Source organism: Macaca fascicularis, chromosome 11 (genome assembly GCF_037993035.2).
Source record: "Macaca fascicularis isolate 582-1 chromosome 11, T2T-MFA8v1.1".
In the NCBI taxonomy this organism is placed as follows: domain Eukaryota; kingdom Metazoa; phylum Chordata; class Mammalia; order Primates; family Cercopithecidae; genus Macaca; species Macaca fascicularis.
In genome coordinates this window covers 90,274,207-90,293,670 of record NC_088385.1, presented here as the reverse complement: position 1 = coordinate 90,293,670, position 19,464 = coordinate 90,274,207, and positions in this window count along the sequence as shown.

Sequence of the window (19,464 nt, the reverse complement as noted above, 5' to 3'; positions counted from 1 at the left end):
CTTTTGGTGTTTTAGACATGAAGTCTTTGCCCATGCCTATGTCCTGAATGGTACTACCTAGGTTTTCCTCTAGGATTTTTATGGTATTAGGTCTAACATTTAAGTCTCTAATCCATCTTGAATTAATTTTCGTATAAGGAGTAAGGAAAGGATCCAGTTTCAGCTTTCTACTTATGGCTAGCCAATTTTCCCAGCACCATTTATTAAATAGGGAATCCTTTCCCCATTTCTTGTTTCTCTCAGGTTTGTCAAAGATCAGATGGCTGTAGATGTGTGGTATTATTTCTGAGGACTCTGTTCTCCAAGACAATCCTAAGTCAAAAGAACAAAGCTGGAGGCATCACGCTACCTGACTTCAAACTATATTACAAGGCTACAGTAACCAAAACAGCATGGTACTGGTACCAAAACAGAGATATAGACCAATGGAACAGACTAGGGAACTTTTTAAAAGTCCACCAGTCATATTCTGGAGGTTCTAGAAGAATGTGTACTTGCTAAAGAAAGATGAAACAGAAAAAGGCACCAGTTGCACACCTTTTATTGGCCTTAAAGCCTGCATAACCAGGAAGTAAAATGTAACGTTGTGTTACAAAATGCATGAAGTTTGAAATGAACCTTCTCACACAGATCCTCTGGCAAAAAGCAGGAAACATACAGGCATTTAAAAAATCTGATGGAATGTTAGCAAACTACTGAATTATACTGACCCAGGTGTGTCACCTAGAACACAAGCTTAAAAATAACTTAAAACAAAAACCCTATGTATTAGTCAATGTTCATGCTGCTGATAAAGACATACCCGAAACTTGGAACAAAAAGAGGTTCAATTGGATTTACAGTTACACATGACTGGAGAGGTCTCAGAATTATGGTGGGAGGCAGAAGGCACTTCTTATACGGAGGCAGCAAGAGAAAAATGAGAGAGAAGCAAAAGAGAAAACCCCTGATAAACCCATCAGATCTTGTGAGGCTTATTCACTATCACAAGAATAGCATGAAAAAGACCAGCCTCCATGATTCAACTACCTCCCTGTGGATCCCTCCCACAACTTCTGGGAATTCTGGGAGATATGATTCAAGTTGAGATTTGAGTGGGGACACAGCCAAATGATATCGTTCCACCCCTGGCCCCTACAAAATCTCATGTCCTCATATTTCAAAACCAATGATGCCTTTACAACAGTCCCCTAGAGTCTTAACTCATTTCAACATTAACCCAAAAGTCTGCAGACCAAAGTTTCATCTGAGACAGGGCAAGTATCTTCCACCCATGAACCTGTAAAATCAAAGGCAAGCCAGTTACTTCCTAGGTACAACAGGGGTACAGATATCGGGTAAATACAGCCATTCCAAATGGGAGAAATTGGCCAAAAGAAAAGGGTTACAGGGCCCATGCAAGTTCAAAATCCAGCAGGGCAGTCAAATTTTAAAGCTCCAAAATGATCTTTGACTTCCACATTTTTGGGTATCTTTTCAGCAACACCCCACTCTCCTGGTACCAAGTTAGTGTATTAGTCCATTTTCAAACTGCTGATAGAGACATCCTGAAACTTGGAACAAAAATAAGTTTAATTGGACTTGCAGTTTCACATGGTTTCAGAGGCCTCAGAATCATGGTGGAAGGCAGAAGGCACTTCTTATATGGTGGCGGCAAGAGAAAAATGAGAGAGAAGTGAAAGAAGAAACCCCTGATAAACTCATCAGATCTTGTGATGTTTATTCACTATTACAAGAATAGCATGGGAAAGACCAGCCCCCATGATTCAATTACCTCCACCTGGGTCCCTCCCACATTATGTGAGAATCTGGGAGATACAATTCAAGTTGATATTTGGGTGGGGACACAGCAGAACCATATCACTCTAGCAGAAAACTATGAATCCACACACTGCAGAAAATGTGGAAGCTACAGAATTATTTCAGCAAAGTTGCTGAACAATAAGTAGAAATAAGAAAAAGAAAGAATAGCATAAACAAATGCTAGAGAGTGAATAAATCTGATACCAAAGTTGGTACATTATCCAAATGTCCAGTTTTCAGCAAAAAAATTATGAGACATGCAAACAGGAAAGTACATTTCACGCATGATGGTGAGTGGAGAAAGCAGCCAATGGAAAATGTCCCAAAGCGAGGCTCATATATTGGAATTAGTAGACAAAGACTACTATCAACAATTATAAATGTTTAAAGTGATAAAACCATGCCTAAATAATCAAAGTATGACAATGATATCAAAATAGACAATATAAATATCAATAGTGATGAAGTTATTTTAAAAGAGCAAATAGAAATTCTATAGCTAAAAACACAATGACTGAAATGTAAATTTACTAGATGGAACAAACAACTGATTCAAGCTGGCAGAAAAAGAATATGTAAACTTCCAGAGAGATCAATAGAGATTATTCTAGAAAAACAGAATCAAAGAAAATAAAGAAAGTGACTGCAGAGCCTCACAGACCTATAGGATACCATCAAGCATACCAATGTACACTTAATGAGAGTTTCAGAAGAAAAAGACAAAAAGAAAAAAGCAGGAAAAATATTTGAAGAAATGATAGTCAAAGACTTGATACAGTTAATGAAAAATACTAGGCTACTCGTTCAAGAAGCTCAAGTAGAATATACTCAGAAACCTATACCCAGACACATCTTAGGCAAATTGGAAAGAAAAATACAAACAGAAAATCTTGAAAGTGGCAGGAGAATAATGACATATATAAGGAACACTCAGTAAGATTAATAACAGACTTTATTAGAAACAATTGAACCAAAAGGACAGTGGGATGGTATCTTCATTGTTTTGCAAGAAAAAGACTATAAACCAAGAATTCTATATCTAGCTAAATTTACATTCAAAAATGGATAGATTAAGACATTTTCAGATAAACAGAAAGTGACAGAATTCATTGCTAGCAAACGTACCCTTTAGGAAATACTTAAGGGAGGTCTTCAGGGTTAAGGGGCATTTGATGGTAATTCAAATTCATACAAAAAAATAAAATGTACCAGTAAAAGTAATTACACCGTGATTATGACAGTATAAATTTTTTCTAATTGTACCTTTTTTCTTCTATTTATTTTAATGGATAGCTATATAAATTCACAAATAATTATAAATTTGTTTTCACTGATTTATAATCTAATGATGAAATTCATAAGGAAGACATAATCAGAGCAAGAATTTCTATAGTATTGAAAATATGTTAGTATTAATTCAAACTAGATAGTTTTAAGATGTTAATTATATTCCCCAAGGAGAATAACCAGAAAAAATGACCACAAAGTTATAAAAGAAACAAGAAAATTTAAGATACACACAAGAAAATATCTATTTGACAACAATAAAGGGAATTGAAGAATAAAGGGGAGAAAAAATATATTAGATATACAGAAATCAAATAGCAACTGGCAGTGGCTATATTAATATCAGACAAAACAGCTGCTAAGGAAAAAATTGTTATTAGATGCAAAGAAGAACCTTTTATAATTATCAGACATTCAATCCACCAGCAAGATACACTATCATAAACATACATGCACTTACTAAGTCTCAAAATGTATAAAGCAAAACCAACATAACTGATTTGAGAAGTAGACAATTCAACAAAAATAGTTGAAGACTTCAAGACTTCAAAACTTCATTTTCAATGCTGTATAGAATTAGAAAAGTGATCAAAAAAGAAAGAAAAGCCTTGAACAACACTGTGAACCAAGTAGCCTTAACAGACATCTATAGAATGCTCCACCCAGCAGAATATGTATTCTTCTCAAACTCACAGTGTAAATTCTCCAGGACAGATCATATGTTGGGCCACAAAAAAAGCCTCAGTAAATTTTAAAGAATTAAACCCATAAAAATAATGTTCTTTAATTACAATGTAATTAAGATAGAAATCAATAACAGAAGAAAATCTGGCAACATCTAAATAATCAATGACTCAAATTACAAGTGAAATTACTTTCAGATAAACACAAAAACACAACATGTCACACTTTATGGGCATCTAAACAGCTCTCAGAGGGAAAGGTAGAGCTGTAAATACATATTTGTTTAAAGTCACAAGTGGCTAAACTAATCTTTAATATTAAAAAATAGAAAAGGAGGTACAAACTAACTCCAAATCAAGCAGAAAAAACAAAAAGTTAAAAGTGAAACTCATGATATGATATAGAGATGAGAAAAAATAGAGAATAATCCAATAAAATCAAAAGTTGATTTTTTGAAAATATATAAAAATAGACAACAACAAAATAAAGGAAAGATAGGGAGGTTTCAAATTAATAAGTCAAGAATGAAATTAAGGAACTTCTTACAACAATAAGACAACTTAGATGAAATGGACAAATTCATAGAAAGACCCAAACTACAAAAATGGACTCAAAAAAGTACATAATATTAATAAACTAACAACAAGAAAAGAGACTGAATAGATTGAATTGGTAATATTAAAACATCCAACAAATAAAGCCCAGGTCCAGATGGCTTCACAAGTGAATTATAGCAACATCTTAGAAGAATTGTTAACAATTCTCTACAAATTCTTTCAAAGAAAAAGTGAAGACATCTGAACTCATTTTATGATACTGATAGACAAATGCATCACAAGGAAAGAACACTATAGAGCAAGATCCTCTAAGAATACAAACTAAATATCTACCAAAAAAAAAGTGCTAGCAAACTGAATCCTACATTTTCAAAGGATAATTTACCATGACCACTTAGTATGTGGATTTATCTCAAGACTGCAAGGTTATTCACTGTCTTAAAAATAGTAAAGAATAAATTAACACACAATAAAATGTAACATACTCAACAAAAATCACATGTTCATCTTAATAGATGCAGAAAAAGCCTTTGACAAAACCCAATACGCTGCATAATTAAAAAAAAAAATACCTCAAACTAAGAATAAGAATAGCATAGTCTTAAGTGGGTAAAAAGACTCTACAAAACAAAACCCAGAGCAAACACCACACATATGAATGAACACAATGTATTCTGCCTAAAATCAGGAAAAAGACACAGACAACTACTCTTAGGACTCCTATTAAACATTGTACTTGAGGAGCTAGTCAGAAAAATTAGTCAAGAAAAATAAATAAAAACATTTAAACTCGTAAAGAAAACAATGAAACGACAGAACATCCCTAATCCAAAAATTTGAAATCTGAAAAGCTCTAAAATTTGAAACATTCTGAGCACTGATATGATGCTCAAAAGAAATGCTCACTGGATCATTGTGAATTTCAGATGTTCAGATTAGCAATGTGGACTGTTCCATTGGTATGTGTTTTGAAAGTATTCCAACATTTCAAAAACTAAATCAGACATCCAAACCACTCTTGTGCCATGTATCTTAGTTAAGGGATACTCAGCTTGTATCCCTATTTGCAGACGGCATAATCCTGTATATAGAAAATCCTAAGGAGTCCACTAGAAATGCTGAGAAGTGACAAATTCAGCAATGAAGCAAGTCACAAGATTAATATACAGAAATCAATTAAATTTCTATGAGCAATTATAATGAACAATTTAAAATTTAAATAAAGAGATATCCCATTTTTTACAGTATCATAACAAATGAAATGTCTAGGAACAAATTTAACCAAGAATTGTATGCTAAAAATTATTAAACATTATGAAACTAAATATCTAAACAAATGGAAAGATAATGAATTAACACTGTTAAAATGGCAATTTATCTGAATTGTTCTATAGATTAAGCACAATTCTCATAAAAATCTCATCTGGCTTTTTTTCTTTTGGGCTGCATTAGTCAAACTGATTCTGGAATTCAATTAGAAATGCAGGGAAAATTGAATTGCCAAAATAGTCTCAAGAAGAAAAAAAGCAAACTTGGAAGTCTTACTCTTTTATTCTTCCTGGTTTCAAAACTTACTATAAAACTAGAAATCATGACAGGTTGGTTCTGGCATAAGGATAGGCACAGAGATTAATTCAAAAGATTTGAGATTTCAGAATAACACTCAATTTATGGTCAACTGATATTCAACAAGGATACCAAGACATTACAATGGGGGAAATAATAGTCTTTTCAATAATTGGTGCTGGGACAACTAGATGACAAAAGAATGTATTTTAAAATGTACCTTGCTTTATATGCCAAATTAAAAATGAATAATATATATAAATGCAGAAGCTAAAATTATAAAAGCCTTAAAAGAAACAGAAGTAAACTTTGTAACCTTGGATTAGATCCTTATATATGATACAATAAAAGCATAAGCAACATCATCAGCAAAATAAAGATAATTTGACATGACTAAAATTGTAAAACTTTTCTGTGTTGAAGGACTGAATCAATAAATTAAAAAAATAATTCATTAGCACTAGATTTGCCTTATAAGAAATGCATATCCAAATGTTTCAACTGGAAATAAAATGACTGTAATTACTATCATAAAAACATATGGAAGTATGGAATTCACTGGTGAATATATAGTAAAATTCAGAATCCTTCAATACTGTAATGGTGGTCTGTAACTCCTTTATATCTCCAGTATGAAAGTTAAAGTCAAAAAAAGTCAGAAATAAGTATAGCTACAATAAGTTAATAAGAAACAACATAAAAAGATGTACATTGTGACATCAAAAATGTAATTGTAGAAGGTAGGGTTAAAGTCTGGAGTTTTTGTATGTGACTGAAGTTATCAGTGTAAAATAGCCTCTTTGAACTCTGATTAAGCACAGTTTGTATAAGCCTCATGACAATCACAAAGAGAAAAACTATAGCAGATACACAATGATAAAAAGAAATACAAGCTTAGCATTATAGAAAATCACCAAAGCAAAAAGAGAAGAAATAAGAAACAAGAAATCTACAAAACAAGAAAACAACAAAATGGCAGGAATAATCCTTATGTATCAATAATTAATTTAAATGTAAACGGATTAAATTCTCCAGTCAAAATTCATAAACTGGAAGAATAGAAAAATAAACAAGATTCAACTATATGCTAACCATAATAGATCCACTATAGCTTTAAGGACATACACAGAATGAAACTGAAGGGATAGAAAATGACATTTCATGCAAATTATAACCAAAAGAGATCCAGGATGGCTATGCTAATTTATATCAGAAAAAATAAACTTCAGATCAACAGACAAAGCAACTCATTATTTAATGATGAAGAATTCAGTTCGACAAGAGAACATGGCAATTGTAAATATGTCTGAATCCAACATTAGAGCACCTAAATATATAAAGCCAGTGTTAATGGACACGAAGAGAGAAATAGATAGGAATACAATAACAGAAGGGGACTTCGATATGTTACTTTCAACAATGAACAGTTCAACTAGACAAAAAGGAGTAAGAAAATACTATAATTGAACTGCACTTTAGAGGAAATAGATCTAATAAATATGTACAGAACTTTTCATCCAACAGCAACAGGAAACACATTCTTCTCTAGTGCACATTGAACATTTTCCAAGATAGACCATATATTAGGCTACAAAACTAGTCTTAACAAATTTAAAAAGATCAAAATCAGCCAGGTGCAGTGGCTCACCCCTGTAATTCCAGCATTCGGGGAGGCTGAGGCAGGCAGATCACTTGTGGTCAGGAGTCTGAGACCAGCCTGCCCAATATGGTGAAACCCCATCTCTACTGAAAGTACAAATATTAGCCAGGGTGATGGAGGGTGCCTGTAATCCCAGCTACTCGGGAGTCTGAGGCAGGAGAATCACTTGAACCCAGGAGGCAGAGGTTGCAGTGAGCTGAGATCATGCCACTGCACTCCAGCTTGGGTGACAGAGTGATACTATGTCGGTGACAGAGTGATACTATGTCTTTAAAAAAAAAAAAAAAAAAGTCAAAATCTTATCAAGTGTTGTTTTTGACCACAGTAGTATGAAAGTAGAAATCAGTAACAGGAAAAAATTTGGAAAATTCTCAAGTACGAAAATTAAACATGCTCCTGAATAATCAATGGGTCAAATAAAAAAATCAAAAGAGAAATTTTAAAAATATCTCAAGACAAATAATGGGAAAAAAAATACCAAAACCTATGGGATACAGAAAAGAGTTCTAGGTTTATCACAATCAATTCCTACAATAAAAAAGGAAAGATCTCAAATAGATAGGCTAACCTTGTACTTCAAGGAGCTAGAAAAAGGATAAACCCAAAGTCTGCAGAAGGAATAAACAGAATGGAAATAAAACAAATACAGGATTTAAAAAAGAGAAAAAAATTATAAAACTAGAGTTGGATTCTTGAAAAAAATAACCAAAATTGACAAATCCCTGGCTAGGTGAAGAAAAAACCCAAATCTATAAAATCAGAAATAAAACGGTAGACATTAGAGTACGTATCTCATAAATGTTTTGAAAAGATTATAGGAACAATTACATGCCAACAAATATAATAATCTAGAGAATGCAGATAAATTTCTAGAAAAATACAACTACCAAAGTTGAATCAGGAAGAAATGAAAAGCCTTAACAGATCATAACAAACACAGAGATTTAACCAGTAATTTAAAATCTCCCAAAAAATAAAAGCCCAGAACTAAATACTTTCATAGCTGAATTCTATCAAACTGTCAAAGAAAAATTAATATCAAGACAGGCTTATCTCATTTTATTGCACTTTGCTTTATTGTGCTTCACAGAAAATGTGTTGTTTTTAACAAATTGAAGGTTCGTGCAACCCTGCTTCAAACAGTCTGCTGTCACTATTTTTCCCAATAGCATATGCTCACTTTATGTCTCTGTCACATTGTGATAATCATCTCACTATCTTAAACTTTATTATTAAATATATCGTAGATATCTGCGATTAGTGATCTTTGACATTATTTCATTGCTTTGGGATGCCAAGAACCATTCCCATCTAAGATGAAGAACTTACTAAACGTGTGTGTTCTAACTGTTCCTTTAACCAACCATCTTCCCATCTCCCCATCTTCTTGGGCCTCCCTATTCCCTGAGTTACAAAAATATTAAGCTAAATAATCCTCTAAGATACGCTAAATAATCCTCTAAGATAAGCTAAATAATCCTCTAAGATAAGCTAAATTGCCTGTAAGTGTTCAAGTAAAAGAAAGAGTCACATGTCTCTCACTTTAAATCATAAGTTAGAAATGATTAAGCTTAGTGAAGAAGGCATGTCAAACGCCAAGACAGATCAAAAGCCAGGCCTCTTGTGCCAAACAGCTAAGACAAGTTGAGAACAGAATGGAAAAGTTCTTAAAGGAAACTAAGTGTCACTCCAGTGAACAGATGAATTATATGATGGACAAACAGCCTTATTGTTGATATAGAGGAAGTTTTAGTAGTCAATAAGAGATCAAATTGGCCACAATATTCCCTTAAATCAATGCCTCATCTAGAGTAAGGCCCTAACTCTCTTCAATTCTATGAGGCTACAAGAGGTGAGAAAGCTGCAGAAGGAAAGTTTAAAGCTGGCTGGGCAGGGTGGCTCACGCCTGTAATCCCAGCACTTTGGGAGGCCGAGGTGGGCAGATCATTGAGGCCAGGAGTTCGAGACCAGCCCGGCCAACATAGCAAAACCCCATTTCTACTAAAATATATTTAAATAATTAGCCAGGCATGGTGGCAGGCACCTGTAGTCCTAGCTACTTGGGAGGCTGAGGCAGGAGAATCACTTGAACCAAGGAGGCAGAGGTTATAGTCAGCCAAGATTGTGCCACTGCACTCCAGCCTGGGCAACAAGAGTGAAATGCCGTCTCAAAAATAAGAAAAAAAAAAGAAGTTTAAAGATAGCAGATACCAGTTTATGATGTTTAAAGAAAGAATCCATCTATATAACATAAAAATGCAAAGTAAAGAAGCAAGTGCTGATATAGAACCTACAGCAGGTTTCCATAAGATCTAGCTAAGATAACTGATGAAGGTAGTTACATGGAGCAACAAATTTTTGTTGTAGAAAAAACAACCTTCTATTGGAAGAGGTGTCATCTAGGACTTTCAAAGTTAGAGAGAAGTCAAAGCCTGGTGTATTAGTCTGTTCTCACATGGTTATAAGGACATTCCCAAGACTAGGTAAAAAGAAATGAGGTTTAATTGACTCACAGTTTCACATGGCTGGGGAGGCTTCAGGAAACTTACAAGCATAGTGGATGATGAAAGAGAAGCATGTACCTTCTTCACAAGGAGGCAGGAGGGGAAATGAATGCAGCAGGAACTACTAAACACTTATAAAACCATCAGATCTCATGAGTACTCACTGTCATGAAAACAGCATGGAGAAAACTGCCTCCGTGATTCAATTACCTCCACCTGGTCTCTCCCTTGACACATGGGAATTATGAGGATTAAAAGTCAACATGAGATTTTGGGTGGGAGATACAGCTAAACCCTATCACCTGTGTTCAAAGCTTCAAAAGATAGGCTGACTCTTTTTAAGAACTAATTCAGCTGATGACTAAGTTTAAGCTAATGTTCAATAACCATTCCAAATCTTACAGCCCTTAAGAATTATGTTAAATCTACTGTCTGTGGTCTATACATGGAACAAAGAATTATATTAAATCTGCTCTGCCTGTGGTCTATAAATGGAACAAAGAGTAGATTATAGCACATTTATTTACAGCATGGTTTATTGAATATTTTAAACTCACTATTGAAACCTACTAAGAAAAATATTCTTTTCAAAATATTGCTCATTGACCATGCTCCTGGTTACCCAAGAGCTCTGATGGAGATGTACAAGGAGATTAATGTTTTAATGCCTGCTAACACAACATTCATTCAGCAGCCCATGGATCAAAGAATAATTTTGACTTTCAAATTTCATCACTTCAATACATTTATAAGATTACAACTACCACAGAAAGTGATTCTTCTGATGGATCTGGGCTAAGTAAATTCAAAGTCTTTTGTAAAGGATTCACTATTCTAGATGCCATTCAGAACATTTGTGATTCATGGGAAGAAGGTCAATTATTAACATTAACAAGAGTTGGGAAGAAGTTGATACTAACCTTCAGAGATAACCTTGAAGAGTTCAATACTTAAATAAAGGAAATTACTGCAAATGTAGTGGAAACAGCAAGACAATTAGAAGCGAATCCTGAAGATGTCACTAAATTGCTGCAATCTCATCATAAAAGTTGAAAAATGAGGAGTTGCTTTTTAAGGATACATGAAGAAAATGGTTTCTTGGATATAATCTTCTCTTGGAGACATTGTGAATATTGTAGAGATGACAGCAAAGGATTTAGAACAATACATAAACTTAGTTGATAAAGCAGTGGCAAGCATTGAAAAGACTGACTCCACTTTTGAAAAAAGTTCTACTGTGGGGAAAATACCATCAAACAGTATTGCATGCTACAGAGAAATCTTTTGTTAAAGGAAGAGTTGATCAATACAGTAAACTTCATTGTTGTCTTCTTATTTTATTTTACAATTGCCACAGCCACCCAACCTTCAGTAACCACCACCCTGATCAGCAATCATCAAAAGTGAGGCAGGACCCTCCAATAGCAAAAAAAAAAAAGAAAGAAAAAAAAGAAAAAAAAACTTACTAAAAGTTTAGATGATTGATAACATTTTTTAGCAATAAAATATTTTCTAATTAAGGTTTGAGCAATTTTTTTAGACATAGTGGCATTGCACATATAACAGACTACAGCATAGTGGAAACATATCTTCTATGTTCAGTGGGAAACTAAAAAGTTAGGATCACTCACTTTATTGTTATATTTGCTATCTTGCAGTGTAGAACTAAACCTACAGTATCTCAAATGTATGCCTGTACTTCTCGAAATTCCACACACACACAAAAATAGAGTTGGAGGGAGTACTTAGGCCAGTATTATCTAAGCCAGACAAATATCACAAGCAAACTACAGGTCAAAATATCTGAATATTAACGCAAAAATTATCAACTAAATAGCCAATTGAATTTAACAGCATATCAAAAAGATTATACATCATAATCAAGTCATTTATCCCTGGCATGCAAGGCTAGTTTAATACATACAAATAAATCAGTGTGATAGATAACATTAACAGTGGATGACAAAAACTACATGATTATCTAAATTGGTCCAAAAAAAAAAAAAAAAGTATTCACCAAAGTTCAACATCTTTTCTTGATTAAAAACTCAACAATTTAGTTATAGAAGCTAATTGTCATCAACATAATAAAGGCTATTTATGAAATATTCACAGCAAACATCATAACAAATGGGTAGAAATGGAAAGTTTTTCCTCTAAGAACTGGGGAGGAATAAACTGAAAGCTTTTCTTTTAAGAACTGTTCAAGGTAAGAATGCCCCATTTTCACCACTTTATTCAACATACTACTTGAATTACTATCAAGAGCAATCAGACAAAAAGAAAAATTATTCAAACTGGAAAGGAAGAAAGAGTTATTTCTACTTGCAGATGGCATGATTCTTTATGTAGAAATCCCAAAGACTACACCAAAAATCTATTCAAACTAATACATAAATTTAGCAAAGTTGAAAAATACAAAATTAGCATACAAAAATCGGTGGGACTTCTATACACAAACTATGACCTAGCCAAAAATTTTAAAAATATAATAATCCATTATGACAGCATACAAAAAAATAAAATGCCAAAAATAAATTTACCCAAAGAGGTGAAAGACTTGTACACTGAAAACTGTAAAACATTGATAAGGGGATGGGGGAGGCCAAGATGACCCACCAGAAGCAGTGGCGATTGGAGGCTCCCGTCAAAAAGATGCAAAATAGGGTGCGAAGCCTGCACCAACAACTGAGGTATTCAGGTCTGTCATTAGGAGTGATTAGGCAGCTGGCATGACTCACTGAGGGAGAGGAAGAGCAGTGGGGTGTGGTGACCCACCTAAGAACCACACAGGGCAGAGGAGCCCCTAACCCCAGCCAAGGGAGACAGTGAGTGAGTATGCAACCCAGCTTGGGAAACTGTGCTTTTCCTACAAAACTGGATAACCCATGGATTGGAAAATTCCACTCATGAGCCCATGTCTCCACAGCCTTGGCTGTCAACCACAGAGCCACAGATTCTCAATAGCCACTAAGCTAGAATCTGCCTAAGTCTGCTGAGTTCCTGGGGGAGCAGTGGCCACCACCATTGCTGCAGCTGCCTTCTAAGGTTGCTGATCTCTTGGGAGAGGGGTGGCAGCCAACACTGCAGCTTCAGGACTTCCTGCAGGAACTCCAACTTCAGTCAGGGGCTCGGGACAGAACTCTGATCTCCCTGGGCCTGAGTTCCTAGGGGGAGAGGTGGCCATAATCTCCACAGACGAGCAGACTTAGTCTTTCCTCCTGCTAGCTCTGAGCAATCCAGACAGCCCAGACAAGTGGATTTCCCTCCAGCACAGCACACCCCCTCAACCAAGGGGCAGCCAAAGTACTTGGTTAAATGAGTACTGCTTCATGTGACACCCAACTGGGTGAAACCTACCAATAGGGGTTGTCAGACACCTTATCCAGGAGCATTCCTACTGGTATCAGGTCAGGGTCCCTTGAGGTCAGAGATCCCAGGGAAAGGAGCAGGCACCCATCTTTGCTGTTCTCCAGCCTCCTTGAGTGACATCTCCAGGTGTGGGAGTAAAACAGATGAATAGGGCCTGAAGTGAACCCCCCAGCAAACCACAGCAGCCCTACAGAACAGGGAGCTGACTACTGAACGAAAAAACAGAAAGCAACAACAGTATCAACAAAAAAAGTCCCCATAAAAACCTCATCCAAGGGTCAGCAGCCTCAAAGATTGAAACTAGACAAACTCATGAAGAGGAGAAATAATCAATGAAAAAACACTGAAAACCCGAAAGGTCAGAGTGCCAGTTCTCCAGATGATCACAACACCTCTCCAGTAAGGGTGCAGACTGGATAGAAGATGAGATGGACGAATTGACAGAAGTAGGCTTCAGAAGGTGGGTAGTTACAAACTACACTGAGGTAAAGGAGCATGTTCTAACCAAATGCAAAGAAGCTAACCACCTTGATAAAAGGTTACAGGAGCTGCAAACTAGAATACCCAGTATAAAGAGAAACATAAATGACCGGATGGAGCTGAAAAAACACAGCAAGAGAACTTCATGAAGCATACGCAAGTATCAACAGCCAATCAATCAAGCAGAAGAATGAGTATCAGAGATGGATGACTATCTTGCTGAAATAAGGCAGGCAGACAAGGTTAGAGAAAAAGAACAAAAAGGAATTAAAAAAACTCCAAGAAATATGGGACTATGTAAGAACACTGAACCTACGACTGACTGGAGTACTGGAAAGAGATGGTGAGAATGGAATCAAGTTGGAAAACACACATCAGTATATTATCCAGAAAAATTTCCCCAACCCAGCAAGACAGGACAACATTCAAATTTGGGAAATACAGAGAACACCACTAAGATACTCCATGAGAACATCAACCCCAAGACACAACCATCAAAATCTCCAAGGTTAAAAAGAAGGAAAAATGTTATGGGCAGCCAGAGAGAAAGGCCAGGCCCTATACAAAGGGAAGCCCATCAGACTAACAGTGAATCTCTCAGCCATGTTACCAGCCAGAAGAGAGTGGGAACCAATATTCAACATTATTAAAGAAAAGAATTTTCAACCCAGAATTTCATATCCGGCCAAACTAAGTTTCGTAAGGGAAGAAGAAATAAAAATCCTTTTCAGAAATGTAAATGCCAAGGGAATTCATCACCATCCAGCCTGGCTTGCAAGAGCTCCTAAAGGAAGCACTAAATATGGAAAGGAAAGACCAGTACCAGCCATGGCAAAACACATGAAAATATAAAAACCAATGACATGATGATGAAACAGCATCAACTAGTGTGCAAAATAACCAGCTAGCATCATGATGACATGATCGAATTCACACATAACAATATTACCTTAAGTGTAAATGAGCTAAATGCCCCAATTAAAAGACACAGACTGGCAAACTGGATAAAGGGTCAAGACCCATTGGTGTACTATAGTCAGGAGACCCATCTCACATGCAAAGAAACACATAGGCTCAAAATAAAGGGATGGAGGAAAATTTACCAAGCAAAATCAGAAAAAAGCAGGGGCTGCAATCCTAGTCCTTGACAAAACAGACTTTAAACAAACAAAGATCAAAAAGGAAAAAGTAGGGCATTACATAATGGTAAAGAGATCAATGCAACAAGAAGAGCTAACTATCCTAAACATATATGCACCCAATACAGGAGGACCCAGATTCATAAAACAAGTTCTCATAGACATACAAAGGGACTAAGACTCCCACATAATAATAGTGGGAGACTTTAAAATCCCACTGTCAATATTAGACAGATCAATGATACATAAAATTAACAAGGATATTCAGGATTTGAACTCAGCTCTGGACCAAGCAGACCTAATAGACATCTACAAAACTCTCTATGCAAAACAAAAGAATATACATTCTTCTCAGTGCCGCATGGCACTTACTCTAAAATCAACCACATATTTGGAAGTAAAATACTCCTCAGCAAATGCAAAAGAATTGAAATAATAACAAACAGTTTCTCAGACCACAGTGCAATCAAATAGAACTCGGGACTAAGAAACTCACTCAAAACCACACAACTACATGGAAATTGAAGAGCCTGCTCCTCAATGACTCCTGGGTAAATAATGAAATTAGGGCAGAAATCAAGAAGTTATTTGAAACCAATGAAAACAAAGAGACAACATACCAGAATATCTGGGGGTGCAGCTAAAGCTGTGTTAAGAGGAAAATTTATAGCACTAAATGTCCACATCAGAAAACTAAAAAGATCTCAAAACGACACCCTAACATCACAATTAAAAGAGCTAGAGAGGCAAGGGCAAACAAATCAAGAAGATAGCAGAAGATAAGAAATAACTAAAATCAGAGCCAAACTGCAGGAGATAGAGACAAGAAAAATCCTTTGAAAAAAATCAACAAATCCAAAGCTGGTTTTAGAAAAAATAATATAGATGGACAGCTAGCTAGACTAATAAAGAAGAAAAGAAAGAAGAATCAAGTATATACAATGAAAAATGATAAAGGAGTTATCACCACTGACCCCACAGAAATACAAACTACCATCAGAGAATACTAAACACACCTCTACACAAACTAGAAAATCTAGAAGAAATGGATAAATTCCTGGACATATACACCCTCCCAAGACTAAACCAGAAAGATACCAAATCCCTGAATAGACTAATAACAAGCTCTGAAATTGAGGCAGTAATTAATAGCCAGCCTACCAACCAAAAAAAAAAAAAAAAAAAAAAGCCCAGGACCAGATGGATTCACAGCCAAATTCTACCAGAGTTACAATGAGGAGCTGGTACCATTCCCTCTGAAACAATTCCAAACAACTGAAAAGGAGGGACTCCTCCATAACTCATTTTTATGAGGCCATCATCATCTTGATATCAAAACCGGGAAGAGACACACCAGAAAAAGAAAACTTCAGGCCAATATTCCTGAACAGCAATGCAAAAATTCTCAATAAAATACGACAAACCAAATCCAGCAGCATATCAAAAAGTTTATTCACCACAATCAAGTCAGTTTCAACCCTGGGATGCAAGCCTGGTTCACCATACACAAATCAATAAATGTAATCTATCACATAAACAGAACCAATAACAAAAGCCACATGATTATCTCAATAGATGCAGAAAAGGCCTTTGATAAAATTCAACATCGCCTCATGCTAAAAAATATCAATAAACTAAGTATTGATGGAATATATCTCAAAATAATAAGAGCTAATTATGACAAACACACAGCTATTATCATATTGAGTGGGCAAAAGCTGGAAGTATTCCCTTTGAAAACTGGCACAAGACAAGGATGCCCTCTTTCACACTCCTATTCAACACAATACTAGAAGTTCAGGCCAGGGCAATCAGGCAAGAGAAAGAAATAACGGGTATTCAAGTAGGAAAAGAGGAAGTTAAATTGTTTCTGTTTGCAGATGACATGATCCAGTATTTAAAAAACGTCATCATCTCAGTCAAAAAACTCCTTAAGCTGACAAGAAACTTAAGCAAGTCTCAGGATACAAAATCAATGTGCAAAAATCACGAGCATTCCTATACACCAACAATAGACAAGTATAGAGCCAAATCATGCATGAACTTCCATTCACAACTGCTACAAAGAGATGAAAATGCCTAGGAATAAAGCTAACAAGGGACGTGAAGGACCTCTTTAAGGAGAACTACAAACCACTGCTCAAGGAAATGAGATGACAGAAACGGAAAGACATTCCATCCTCATGGATAGGAAGAATATCGTGAAAATGGACATACTGTCCAAAGTAATTTATAGATTCAATGCTACTCCCATCAAACTACCATTGATATTTTCACAGAATTAGAAAAAAAAAAAAAAACTACTTTAAAATTCATATGGAACCAAAAAGGAGCCCCTATAGTCAAGAAAATCTTAAGAAAAAAGAACAAAGCTGGAGGCATCATGCTCCCTGACTTCAAACTATACTACAAAAATACAGTATTCAAAACAGCATGGTACTGGTACCAAAACAGATATATAGACCAATGGAACAGAACAGAGATCTCAGAAAGAAGACCACAAGTCTACAATCATCTGATCTTTGACAAACCTGACAAAAACAAGCAATGGGGAAACATTCCCTATTTAATAAATGATGCTGGGAAAACTGGCTGACCATATGCAGAAACTGGACCCCTTCCTTAAGTCTTATACAAAAATTAACTCAAGATGGATTAAAGACTTAAATGTAAAACCCCAAACCATAAAATTCCTAGAAGAAAACCTAGGCAATCCCACTCAGGACATAGGCATGGGCAAAGACTTCATGGCAAAAATGCCAAAAGCAAATGCAACAAAAGCCAAAATTGATAAATGGGATCTAATTAAACTAAAAAACTTCTGCACAGCAAAAGAAACTATGATCAGAGAGCACAGGCAACCTACAGAATGGAAGAAAATTTTTAACAATCTGCCAATCTGACAAGGGTTTAATATTCAGAATTTACAAGGAACCTAAACAAATTTACAAGAAAAATACAAACAACCCCATCAAAAAGTAGGCAAAGGATGTGAACAGACGTCTCAGAAGACAACATTTATGTGGCCAACAAACATATTTTTAAAAAGCTCATCACTGATTGTTAGAGAAATGAAAATCAAAACAACGAGATACCATCTCATGCCAGTCAGAATGGCGATTATTAAAAATTTCAAGAAACAACAGATGGTGGCAAGGCTGTGGAGAAATAGAAACACTTTTAAACTGTTGGTAGGAATGTAAATTAGTTCAACCATTGTGGAAGACAGATTCCTCAAGGATCTAGAACCAGAAATACCATTTGACCCAGCAATCCCATTACTAGGTATATACCCAAAGGATTAAAAACAATTCTGTTATATAGATACATGCACACATATGTTTCTGGCAGCACTATTTACAATAACAAACACATGGAACTAACCCAAATACCCACCAATGATAGACTGGACAAAGAAAATATGGTATATGTACACCATTGAATACTATGCAGCCATAAAAAGGAATGAGATCATGTCCTTTGCAGGGACATGAATGAAACTGGAAGCCATCATTCTCAGCAAACTAACACAGAAACAGAAAACCAGACAATGCATGTTCTCATTCATAAGTGGGAGTTGGATAGTGAGAACACGTGTACACAGGGAGGGGAACAACCACACTGGGGCCACTCAGGGGGTTGGGGAGTAGGGGAGGGAGAGCATTAGAACAAATAGCTAATGCATGCTGGGTTAAAAACCTAGTTGACAGGTTGATAGGTGCAGCAAACCACCATGGCACACGTATACCTATGTAAGAAATCTACAGGTTCTACACTTGTATCCCAGAACTTAAAGTTAAAAAATAAATAAATAAATAAATAAACTCAATAGATATCTGCCTTCCTATGTTACATGTAGACATTGGATGGATATATCACTGTCTGGATCTCTGTAACACTGCACAATACACAGAGCATTTTGAAAACCATTAAATCTAGTTTCTAATTAAAGTTACAAAGTTAAAAGGAAAAAAAAAAAAAGAAAGAAAGTGTGGTACATGTACACCATGGAATACTATACATCCATAAAACCAATGATATTATGTCCTTTGCAGCAACATGGATAGAGCTGGAGACCATTATACTAAGAAAACTTCAATTGTGGTGATAGTTGCAAAACTCTGAACACATTAAATACTACTGAGCTTTACACTTTAAACAGGTGAATTTCATACTATATGAAACATATCTCAATAAAGTTATAAAAATGAATATTAATATTATAATGCAATTTGTATCACTAGACAATTCAAATAAAGGTTAATAGTGATTGAAAGCTATATTTATTTAGCAAACAGACTCAATTTATGGAAAGACTGTTTAATCAGACCATTTAACAATTGGGTAGAAGCTTAGAGTGCTAGATGTTAAAAACACAGGAAATAAAAATTAATGTAAAAAATCCTCTCATT